The sequence below is a fragment of the Camelus dromedarius genome, chromosome 12 (genome assembly GCF_036321535.1).
Source record: "Camelus dromedarius isolate mCamDro1 chromosome 12, mCamDro1.pat, whole genome shotgun sequence".
NCBI classification, from domain to species: Eukaryota; Metazoa; Chordata; class Mammalia; order Artiodactyla; family Camelidae; genus Camelus; species Camelus dromedarius.
In genome coordinates, this window is record NC_087447.1 from 49,736,775 (window position 1) to 49,748,319 (window position 11,545).

Genomic DNA, 11,545 nt, shown 5'->3' on the forward strand with positions numbered 1-11,545 from the left:
GGTCAGAGGTGGGAATGATGGCCTTGACCCCTGGCTTGGCTGGGGTGGAGGGCAAGGTGACCATCAAACTTTGGGCTCCAGGAGGGGAGATGGGGGGATGGGGAGAGACTTGAGTGGCCAGAGGGAAGGGGACTGCCCCTCATTCATTGCATCCTTGGAAGCCCCATGTTGAAAACATCAGCCACACAAGATGGGAGCAGGGAGCCTGATCTCAGAGGAGGGCTGCCTAGACAGTTACCCAGATAGGAATGTCCTCGCTGGACTTTGTGTGAACAAAAACATCCGTTTACTGTGTTACATGCTGAGATTGGGGAGTTTGTTAAGCAGTGGCCTCCCCATTGATACAGCGAGCCAGGAGCTGCACTGGCAAGGGTTCAGTAGGTAGTACACAGCACCTGCCACCTGCCACCCCTCAGGGCTCCCAGCCGGCCTGAGGGGGCCTTGCCCTGTGTGGGGAGATCTCCCTCCTGACAAGATCTCCCTCTTGACACGTGCAGGCTCAGGCAGCCTGAGGACCACAGGACCAGCCAGGCCTGGTGGAGAAGGTCAGAGGCCCTCAGGGATGGGAGAGCTGGAGTCTCCTCTGGAAATCAGGCTGCCCTTCGACCTGGGAGAAGTTCTAGGCCATCACCGCCCACAGGGGACAAAGGGCCTGGGGCCCAGCCTGTCTGGCACTGCCTGATGATGGCGGGTGGAACAGGGTCAGCCAGCACAGCACTGCCAGCAGCCATGGGACCCGGGCTCCGCGTCTCAGGGGGACTGGACTTTGCTAGGTTCAGGAGGAGCAGAGGTGGGAGGATGGGAGCTGCTGAGCCAGCAAAGGCAGAGAGGAGGAGAGGGCAGAGCACAGCCGGTGAGCTTACTGCCGAGGGTCAGGGTCAAGGTGAGGTTTAGGGAACAGGGGGCTGAGGTTTACACCTCTGTGCAGCACACTTCTACTGAGATAGAGGAGGCACAAGGCAGACGGGTCCCTGACAATGCTTGGCCTCTGTCTGGGGGAACTAATGTCCAGTGAAGGAGTCAAGTAGGGAGGAGCCCTGGGAGGTGCTTGAGCTGGAGTGGGCAATGGGTGGGTCACAGGGACAGCGGATGCCTTGGGCTGACCTGGGTGTCTGTCTTAGTGACCCCAGGGAAGGGCAGAGTCAGATCCCTGAACCACTTGCTGAGAACCTACCGCGTACTAGGGTCCAGGTGGATGCTTCACACGTATTATCGCTGTGACACACACAGTGAGCGTTTCATAATAAAAATTGTTCATGTCCGAGAGTTTAGAGTCCTCTCTGGAATCCTGGTCCCAATATGAAGTTCCCCTGCCCGGGCAGCTATCACGTGCTGCTCTCACCTGCCTGGTCTGGTCTCAAACTGGGTAGAATGGTACTTGGAACTGGCAGGGGCATTAAAGCCAGCCAGGCACACAGCGCCACCCACCTGCTGCATGTGGAACCCCATGCAGTTCACAGCCCCTCACTGAGTCTCAGTTTCTTCACCTGTAAGTGGATCATCAATAAATAAGTGTTGGATAAATTATAGTTCTTCCTCACCCCTTCTCCTTATAAGTGCTAGGAAATGGTTTCAAAAGACCTATGAGATAGATAAATGACAAGGACCTAGTGTGTAGAACAGGAAAATATTCAATTTCTTGTAATGGGCTGTAATGAAAAATCATCTAAAAAATGGACTTATTTATGTATACGTATAACTGAACCACTTTGCTGTACACATGAAACTAACATTGTAAATCTACTATACATCAATAAAAATAAGAATTTTAAAAAAAGACCTGTAAGAGTTTGTGTCTATCACAGACTAGATTTGGTCTTTTCTTATATTCTACCTCTTCCCTTACTCCCTGCTAGAGGACTGATCTGAATATTTCCCTTTTCAACCAGTTGTACTGGTGCCCTGAATGTCCATCCTTACTGAGAGTACAAATAGTTGGCAGGACGAACAGCAGCCCCTTTCAAAGAAGCCCTGAAAAGAACAAAAAACAGCAACAAATTTTGGCCCTATCAACAAAACGTCAATGATTAAGGATCAAAGTTTGCCTCCCCTGACTAAGGAACTCTCAGAAAGCCTGCACTGGGGATGTCCTAGACCAGCATTTCTCCAAATGTCTGTGGTACAGGACCAGGTTTGTATTTTTTGTTCTGATCCATCAGAGACTTATCCATTTGTAAAATAGAATATTTTAGAGAAATGAAATAAGAAAACAATGACAAACATTGTGCAAAATCAAATTTTTTATTAGTAGTTTGAACAGACATAAAATTATTCTGCCACATGGCTCTAACATTTCTGAGCAGTTACTCTCAAACTCTGTACTTACTTGGTCAGGAACCAGAGACAAGCAGTGCGTGGCTGCAGGCTGGCCCTCAGACCACACAGGAGCAGCACCGTCCTAGGACCTGTGGTGCTGACCCACTGTTGGCGTTGTAAGGTGCTTGTGGGGTGAGCAGCACAGAATCACTGGGTGGACTGCAAAGCACTGTACATGGATGGGTTGGGGCCATTGCCTTAGCGCCTTATATCCAGGTAGATGAGAGGCTCTGTGAAGGGAGGGACTTGCCTGAAGTCACACAGCTGGAAAGTGGCCAACACAGGACTGGTCTCAGCTCTCATCTAGGGCTCTTTCCACTCTGCCTTGTGACGTGGACACGAGGAAGCACCACCCAGATGCAACTTCGAGGAAGGACGCGTGGCCCCAACTGCAGAGCTGCCTCCACAGGGGCAACTGATGCCAAGACAGATCCAGGCAGGAAGTAAGGCTCAGCCTCTTCAGCTCAAATCAGGACAACTCTGATGGGATATTTCAGTTCAACTTCTCCCTGTGCCCAGCTCCACTGCCTTCCTTCCTCTTACAGGTGTTGACCCCTATGGCTCTTCTTGACAAACATCTCGTAGGCTAAATACCATCTCAGAATCTACTTCCTGGAGAACCCACCCTGGTACATCATGCATACATGAAGAATTAATCCCAATATGAGACACAGAAAGGTTAACTAACTTGTCCAAAGGCATACAGATTTAAAGTCATTTTTAAGTTTTGGGAGCTAGGCTTTGATCTCAGATCTGACTATAAAGCCAGAGCCATTTGTCTTAAAGTGACTACCAGCTTGGGAAACAAAGGACAGAACAGAAAAGTTGCATTTAAGATGTGAAATTTAAAGTAACTCTGGGAGAGGGTATAGCTCAGTGGTAGAGTGTGCTTAGCATGGCAAGGTCCTGGGTTCAATCCCCAGTACCTCCCATTAAACAAACAAACAAACAAATAAATAAACCTAATTACCTTTCCTCCTAACCCCCCCAAAAAAATTTTTTTTAAAAATTCTTCAAAATAGAGTAATTATAATTTATTCAAAATGGCACAACATTTTGGAAGACTTTTTGGCAGTTTCTTATAAAGTTAAATATAGGCTTGCTATACAACACAACAATCATGCTGCTAGGTATACACCCAACTGATCTGAAAATAAGTCCACACCAAACCTGCACATCAAGGTCTATAGCAGCCTTATTCCTAATCACCAGTAACAGGAAGCAACTAAGATGTTTTTCAGTAGGTGACTAGAGAAACATACCATGCTACATCTAAACAATGGAACACTGCTCAGGCATTATGAGAAATGAGCTATTCACACAACATCATGGATGAATCATAAATGCATCTTTGAGTGAAAAAAGTCATAAAAAGGGCTATACTGTATTTTATTCCATTCATATGATTTTCCAGGAAAGGATAAATATGGGAATGGAAAACATGTTAGCTGATGTCAGGGATTTAAGGAATAAGAGCCTTTGACTAGGGGAAGCAGGGGAATTCTTTAGGGTGGTAGAACAAATCTGCGTGGTGTTGTAGGGTGTAGATATGATGCTATGCATTCATCAAAATCCACAAGGAATGAATGTTAATGTATAGAAATTAAAATTTAAAAAACATCCAAGACGTCAAGGGACCCCAGGATGACAAAAGAATCACAAGTATATTACAAATGTATGACAAAATCTCACTGAACTGAGTCGGGGAAGAGGACTGACCTAAGTCACTTTGAAAAATAGTGTATTGACTGGAAACTGAAAAATTATAAATATGGTTTAGTATATACACTTGCATTTCCTAGCTCTGTCTTCTGAGCGAACCTAAAAGAAAAGTCACACCAGTAGCAAGTAGCAGGCATACAGCCCAGGTCTTGGTTTTCAATACATTGTCTACTGAATGGGTTCCAGTGAAACTTGGAGAAAGAACTGACTATAGGCCAGGCCAGGGTAAATACATGAGTCTGAGACACCTTGCAGTGCTAGAAGTCAGGGAGTGCTCAAAGCAAACAATGATAGGAGCATCTCAAAGGAGCACAGGAGCCAACCTGCAAATGCTCCCTTGAGCCATGACTGGAACAATGTGATCAATAACACAAATAACATACTGTTTGGATTATAATCCAAAGTATAAACGTCCATAAGTACCTACTGATAAAAAAAAAATAGATGATTGAATAACGAACGAACAGGGTAGAAGAAACAGCGTCCTTTCCAAAAGAACCCCAAGGAACCCTCATAGACACTGTCCCCTCAAGGAGGCAGAGTGCACCCTCTCACTTGAGTTGGGGTAAGCCTAGCAGCTTGCTTCCATGAAGAAACTGTGTAGAGTTGGGGGCAGGGGTGCAACAGGGAGTAACTCCACTGTAGAAAACCTGGCAAACACCGCCTGAGCCAGGTGATACAGGTCAACGTCGCAGTGATAAGCCACATTGATGGTAGGTACCCTTGATAAGGTGTGATGATAAGGACACTTCTCTTCCATGGTCTTCCTCCCCAAACCCCACAGCCCCAGTCTAACCAAGAGAAGAACACCACATAAATCTAAATTAGTGATCGTCTCTGGTACACTTGATCTGTACCCCTCAAAACTAAAAGTCATCCGGAAACAAGGACTGAGAAACTATTCCAGAGCAGAGGACGCGAAGAACACATGACAACTAAATGTAATGTTTCATCTTGGATGGGATCCAAGAACAGATAAGGGTCATTAGGATAACCTAGTGAACTTGGAATAAGTTGTGGAGTTTATTTAATGGTAATGTACCAATCTTGCCAAATGTACCAGAGTAAAGAGAGATGTCAACAATAGAGGAGACTGGGTAAGGGGTAGAGAATAACTCTACTCTTTGTAACTTTTCTGTAAATCCAGAACTATTCTAAAATTAAAAGTTGATTAAATTAAGAAAAGTCTATCAGATGCTGAATTCATGTTCTGAACCTGCCATGACAAATGACCACAACCTTGGCCACTTGAAACTACAGACATTTATTCTTTCTCATTTCTGAGGCCCGATATCTGAGGTCAGTTGCACTGTCAGTTTTACAAGGCCCTAGAGGAAAATATGTTTCCTTGCCTTTTCCAGCTTCTAGAGCTCCACGTATTCCTTGGCACATGGACCCTTTCTCCATCTTCAAAGCCAGTGGAGTAGCATCTTTAAATCTCTTTCTCTGTTTCCATTGTCACATTGCCTTCTGCTTTCTGGATCCAGTAAAGTCACTCTCTGCCTATCTTACAAGGATTCAGGTGACTTCATTTAGAGCCTATCCTGATAACCCAGGATAATCTCCTTATCTGAGGACCCTTAGTTTAATTACAAATGCAAAGATCCCCTTTTTCCCCATCTAAGGTGATAGTCACAGATCTGAATGCTGACTGAGCCCCAGTTAGGTGAAAAGTCATCCTTCCAAAATTCTGTGCTTCTCAGTAGTAGACCTGTAATACAAAAAAACTACCCTCAATTATTTACTTTGAATTTTGTCAATTATAATTTTGTGGACATTTCTTTCTTCTCTTGTTATATAAGTACCTACAAAAGTCCTCCATTTGCCTGTTAGCCTGCAAAACCTCCACCAGCCCCACTAATTAGTTGCCCTATGTTCACCCAAATCAGTCTTAAGCCACCCCCAGATTCACCCTGAACTTCAGAGCCAGAGGGCCTCCCCAGCGCAGGTCTGACACAATCAGTCCCCTGATAAAACCTGCCCACTGGATTCTCTTCGCTCTCTGGATGCCTCTAGCCCGTTGGCTGGCTTACCGCCCTTCACAACATAGCCCCTACCTCCTTGCCAGCTACTCCCTACCCTCCTCCAGCCTTGCTGATCCTTTGCCAGTTCCCTAGGGCACAGCGCTTCCCCCAGCACCAGCATCTCCCACAAGCTCGTTCCTCTGCCTGAAACGCCTTTTACCCAAATCCTATTCCTCTTGGTCTTTCAGGAGTCATTTGAAATTCCGACTCCTCCAGAAAGCCTTCCCTGATCCCACCCCCTCCAGGCTCTTAGGTGCCTCCTCTGGGCTTCCACGGTCCTCTGCTTCCTTCCAGCCCAGCGCTGACCAAGCTTTTGAAATACCTGTGACTCCACCAGACTGGGAACCCCCTCAGAGCTGGGGTCACTCTGACTCTGCCCTGACGCCTTTGCTTCCCACTGGCAGTGCTCCTGCTGCCTCCTGCCAAGTGGGAGGGAAGCTGGCTGCATGCCAGGCTGAGGCTGCATGTCAGAGCCCCATCCCATTCCTTCCATGACTGCAGGTCCTCATCTGTACAATGAGGGCAGGGAGCCCCTGGACCTAGAGGGACAAAGGCCTGAGTCAAAGGTGGGAGTGGAACCTTGGGGGACATGAACTAGCAAGGGGTCAGAAGCTGAGCTTCCAGACGCTTTTATCGGAGCTCCACAAGCCTGGGCTCGGGGACTGTGTGAGTTGAGCAATTCCAGCCAAAGGTCACCCTTCAGTGGCCAGCTGCACCCGGCCTGGATCTGCAGCCTGCCCCACCTCTCCCTCCCCTGAGAGCCAGGAGGGGGAAAAAAAAGGCTTGGTTGGCTGTTCTTTAGGTGTGAACTCAGGAATATGTGTGTGTAAGCAAGTGTGACTGTCTACGGATGTGTTTCTGCACAAGTATCCATGTGTATATAATTATACAGTCTGCACACACCTGTGTTCCATACCCCATGTGTCTGAGTGTGCACCGCTATGTGGGTGACTCATGCATGTGCAAAGCAGAAGTTGTGACGCTAGAGTAGAATCAAGGCCCTCAGTCCTGCCAAACTGTGACATCTGGCTCTTTTGGTCCCCGGATGCTGTCCTCTCCTACTCACTCCAGAGCTCCAACTTATCTCCTCCTTCAGGCTCCCAGACTATTGATCCTGTCACCCCTGCTCCTGTCCATCCAGTGCTGTTGAGAAAGACCCAGAACCCTCAAGTATTAGGACGAATCTGGAGGCTGGTGCTGCGGACGCTGTTGGTGCTGCACCAGATTCCCTCTATCATGGCTCTGGACCCTGTTCTGTGCTTCAGCCAGCTTTTCCTTCTATTATAAGTGGAATTAAAAAAAAAAAGACAAACGAACTTATTTACAAAACAGAAACAGACTCACAGGCATAGAAAACAAATTTACGGTTACCAGGATGGGAAGGGGTGGGAAGGGATAAATTGGGAGTTTGAGGTTTGCAGATACTAATTACTATATATAAAATAGATAAACAACAAGTTCATGTTGTATATAGCACAGGGAACTATACTCAATATCTTGTTGTAACTTATGGTGAAAAAGAAGATGAAAACAAATATATATATATTCATGTATGACTGAAGCATTATGCTGTACACCAGAAATTGACACAACATGGTAAACTGACTATATCTCAATAAGAAAGAATGCAAATGAAAAAAAAAAACTTGGCATCTACTCAAATGTTCATCAATGGGGCTCGTTTAGACAAATTATCAACACTGTGCAACCTTCTCTACCTCAGAGGAGGCCTCATATGGCAGAAAAGGCACCGATCTGGGAAGCAGGAGACTGATCCCAATGGCAACTCTGCCATCACCTGGCTGAGTGAGTTTAAGGAGTCAGCTGGCGCTCTGAGGGCCTCTGAGTCCCGTCTGTGAAGGCCAGAGATGGAGCAGAGCCAACCTGGCATTCAGAGTATATTATTCAAGCTGCACACCACACATGCAGGTAGAATGAACAAACCAGTTGCTAAACTGTCAGCATCTTGATTTCCTCATCTGTTACTGGAGATGATTGAGGATGGGCCTCAGGGATTATGAGGATGACATAGACAACTCACACAGAGCACTTGGCAGGTCCTGGCACACAGTCAGCTTTGGGGGCTGGTCGCTATTTTTGCCCATATTATTGACCAAAACAGGATTGTGTAACTGGCTCAGCCCTGTGGTCTTGCTGACTTGACACAAGTCCCTTGCTTTGTAAAACTGGTGGACTTCGCCCAAAGGACACGCCAGCTGGTGGAGGGGGAGTTTAAAGGGGTTCCCTCCTTTCTGTCCCACTGGCCCCATCTCTAATGTCTCCCTGACTTCAGAAACAGGAAACAAATTCCCCAGAAGCTCCAGGCAGGGCTGGGGCCCACCAGGTCCTCAGGACAGCGGGGTTAGTTGGGTGGGTATCGTGTGTGTGTATCTGGCAGGGTTCCTTGTAGGGCACAGCCAAACCACGTTTCCTTTCCATTTGCTGAAGTGAATAGAAATAACACAGGCTTAATGTGTTTTGTTTCTTCAGGTCAGAGAATGTATTTATTTTATCAGACTTCTTTTCAATATTAAAAATATGATAAATATATAAATAACATGAAATTTACCGTGACACCATTTGAAGGCATGAAGTTCAGTGGCATTAAGTACATTCACATTGTTGCAACCATCACAATCATCCACCTCCAGAACTCTCTTCATCTTGTAAAACTGCAAGTCAGTACACATCAAATAAAAATTCCTCATTACCTCCGCCCCCTTGTCTTTTTTACAATCTGTGCAAGAGCTGATTTGGCGGTATGAGCTCTTTAATAAATATTCTTCAGTGGCTTCCTACAAGCCTGATCCTGTGCTAGCCCTGAAGACAGGAGGAAGTCAAGGCTCGTTATGGGCTCTGAAGGTTTAGGATGCAGTAAGACTGAACAAAATGGAAGAGGATTTTTTTCATTTCTTCATTCAGTGAAACTATCCTGACACTGTCTGGCCAAGGGGTCAGGAAGCAGTGATGCAAGACGCGCTCTCCCCACCTTGGAGGTGCTCATGTCTGGTCTAGGGAAAGGAGCGCTCCACCCACCAGCCATCTAGGCCTCCCCTCCCCAGGCCTCTGCTTCAACAGGTCCCACCCATCCTTCCATGGAGGGAGCCACAAGCTGCTGCATAAATGCAGGGGAGCTGGCACCCTACAGCCTGGGAGAAGGAAGAGCACTGCACAGGGAGTCTGGACCCTGAGACCCAGCCCAGCTCTACATAGTCTTGCTGGGTGACCTTGGCCTCATGCCTTCCCTTCCTTGGATTTCATTCTGCTAACCGTCAACTTGGGACCAACAATCAACATGCACACCCAAAGTGGCCCTTGTCATAACTAAATTAGATCATGAATACAAGTGAACTTTGACAATGGAGGTATTCCGTGAACATGAGGGCTCAGATGACTGTCTTCTGTGATTTGTAACTTAGAGAAATGTGCATCACTCTCCTGTGGGCTGACAGCTCCACGGCTCCCTCTTGATTCCATCGCACCCCCTCCCTGATACAGATTCCAACAGCCTCAGCCCAGAGGTTCAACCTGCCCTCTACAGGACATTTTGGTCCAGAGTTGGCCACGGAGTGAATAAAGGTCACACAGCAAACAGAGGCCTGCCCTCCCCTTTTCCGGCGAGTACTTTATTACCTGGCCTACCAAAATAAATGAATAAATATTTCACATTGTCCCAAATGGTTCCATATTGTTCAAATAGTGCTGGAAGGAAACCTAGAGACCATCAAGAGGAGTAGGAATAGGACTACTGTCATTAGTGCAGTACTTCCACTGTTACTGCTATTACTATATTGCTACTACTGATGATGACAGTAGCTAATGTTCTGTGCCAGGCATCATGATGAGAGCTTTATAGGGTCTCATTTAGTCTTCACATCATCCCTATGAGGTAGGTTTATTATTGTCCACATTGAATAGATGAGGTCAGTGAGGCACAGAGAGGTTAAGTAACTTGCCTTGAGTCCCACAGCCACATGCAGCAGGGCTCAGATTCAAACCCAAGGAGTCTACACAGAGAAAAAAAATATGCATGACAATGAATATATGTGTGTTCATGTGTAACTGAAAAATTGCGCTCTACACTGGAATTTGACACAACATTGTAAAATGACTATTACTCAATAAAAAATGTTAAAAAAAAAACAAAAACCCAAGGAGTCTGATCTGGAGCCTCTCCCATCACCCCTTCTATGGGCTGTCCTGCACCCATAGGTGGGAATTTGTTCAAGGTCATACGTGAGAGGTACCTGACCCTTAGCCCGGACATGTAGCCCCGCGGATGGTCAGGAGTGAGTCCCAGTGGAGCACCACTGACTTCTGCTCCAGACATCATGCCTGAGGTCTTTTGCTAGGAGTTCACAGGCAAACTCGCCCGGACAGGACATCTAATGAAGTCTTAAAGGTCTAGCGTGCCCAGCACGGCAGTTGGAAAGAAATCAGAGCCTCAGATACAAGGGAGTCAGACTGACTTGCAAGCCTTTCTCCATAGGCCTCCACCAGCACTCACAGGAAGATTGTGTGGGGCACCACAGAGACCTGCCCTCTGCCACTTTGATCTGTCAAAAACCCCCAAACCCTTGTTCTTGCCTTCTTCTCTATAAATAGCAAAAGCCTTAAGTTTCTAGGAGAGAGACAGAAAATCACTTTGTTCCCAGGGCCAAGGCAAAATTACATTGCCCCTGGGGTGGGGAGTAGAAGCAAAAGCATCTATTTCTTGGGAGAGGGGTAGGAAACCTTCTCACTGCCCCTAGGACACAGGCCAAGATCCACTGTTGCCATAGAGAGGAGAGAAAACCCCCCTCCTCTTGGGGGTGGGAGGCACTGGAAATTGTCTCCAGCCCAGGATCCTGTGCTGATACTAAGCAGAGGTGGGTAACACTAGAGGAGGGGCAGGAAACTCTTTCCCATCCCAGACCAACCTCAGATAGAAGGCAGCAGACAGCTGCCATGGGGAAGAGGTTCTGGAACACTGAGAAAGCCCTATTTCCATGACCAAGGTGTATAGGGCCTACTCAAGACCCAGCTGAACTTGCAAATAGAGAACCCAGTGTGGCCATCATGATCCCAGCAGAGCATAGCAATCCAGCAACAGTCTACCACCCAGGGGAGAGAAGAGTATGGATGGAGATGCCTCTGTGGCATAGGAGTACAGCTATGAAAAACTGAGGGTGGCACTCCTGGGCATATATCCAGAGGAAACTAATTTGAAAAGAAGTAGTGCATAGCAGCACTATTTACAATAGCCAAGATGTGGAAGTAACTTAAATATCCTTCAACAGATGAATGTATAAAGGTGATGTGAGATGATTTTATATATATATATATATATATATATATATATATATAAATGGAATACGACCCAGCCATAAAAAAGAATAAAATAATGCCATTTGCAGCAACATGGTTGGACCTGGAGATTGTCATACTAAGTGAAGTAAGTCGGAAAATCAAAGAAAAATACCATATGATATCACTTAAATGTG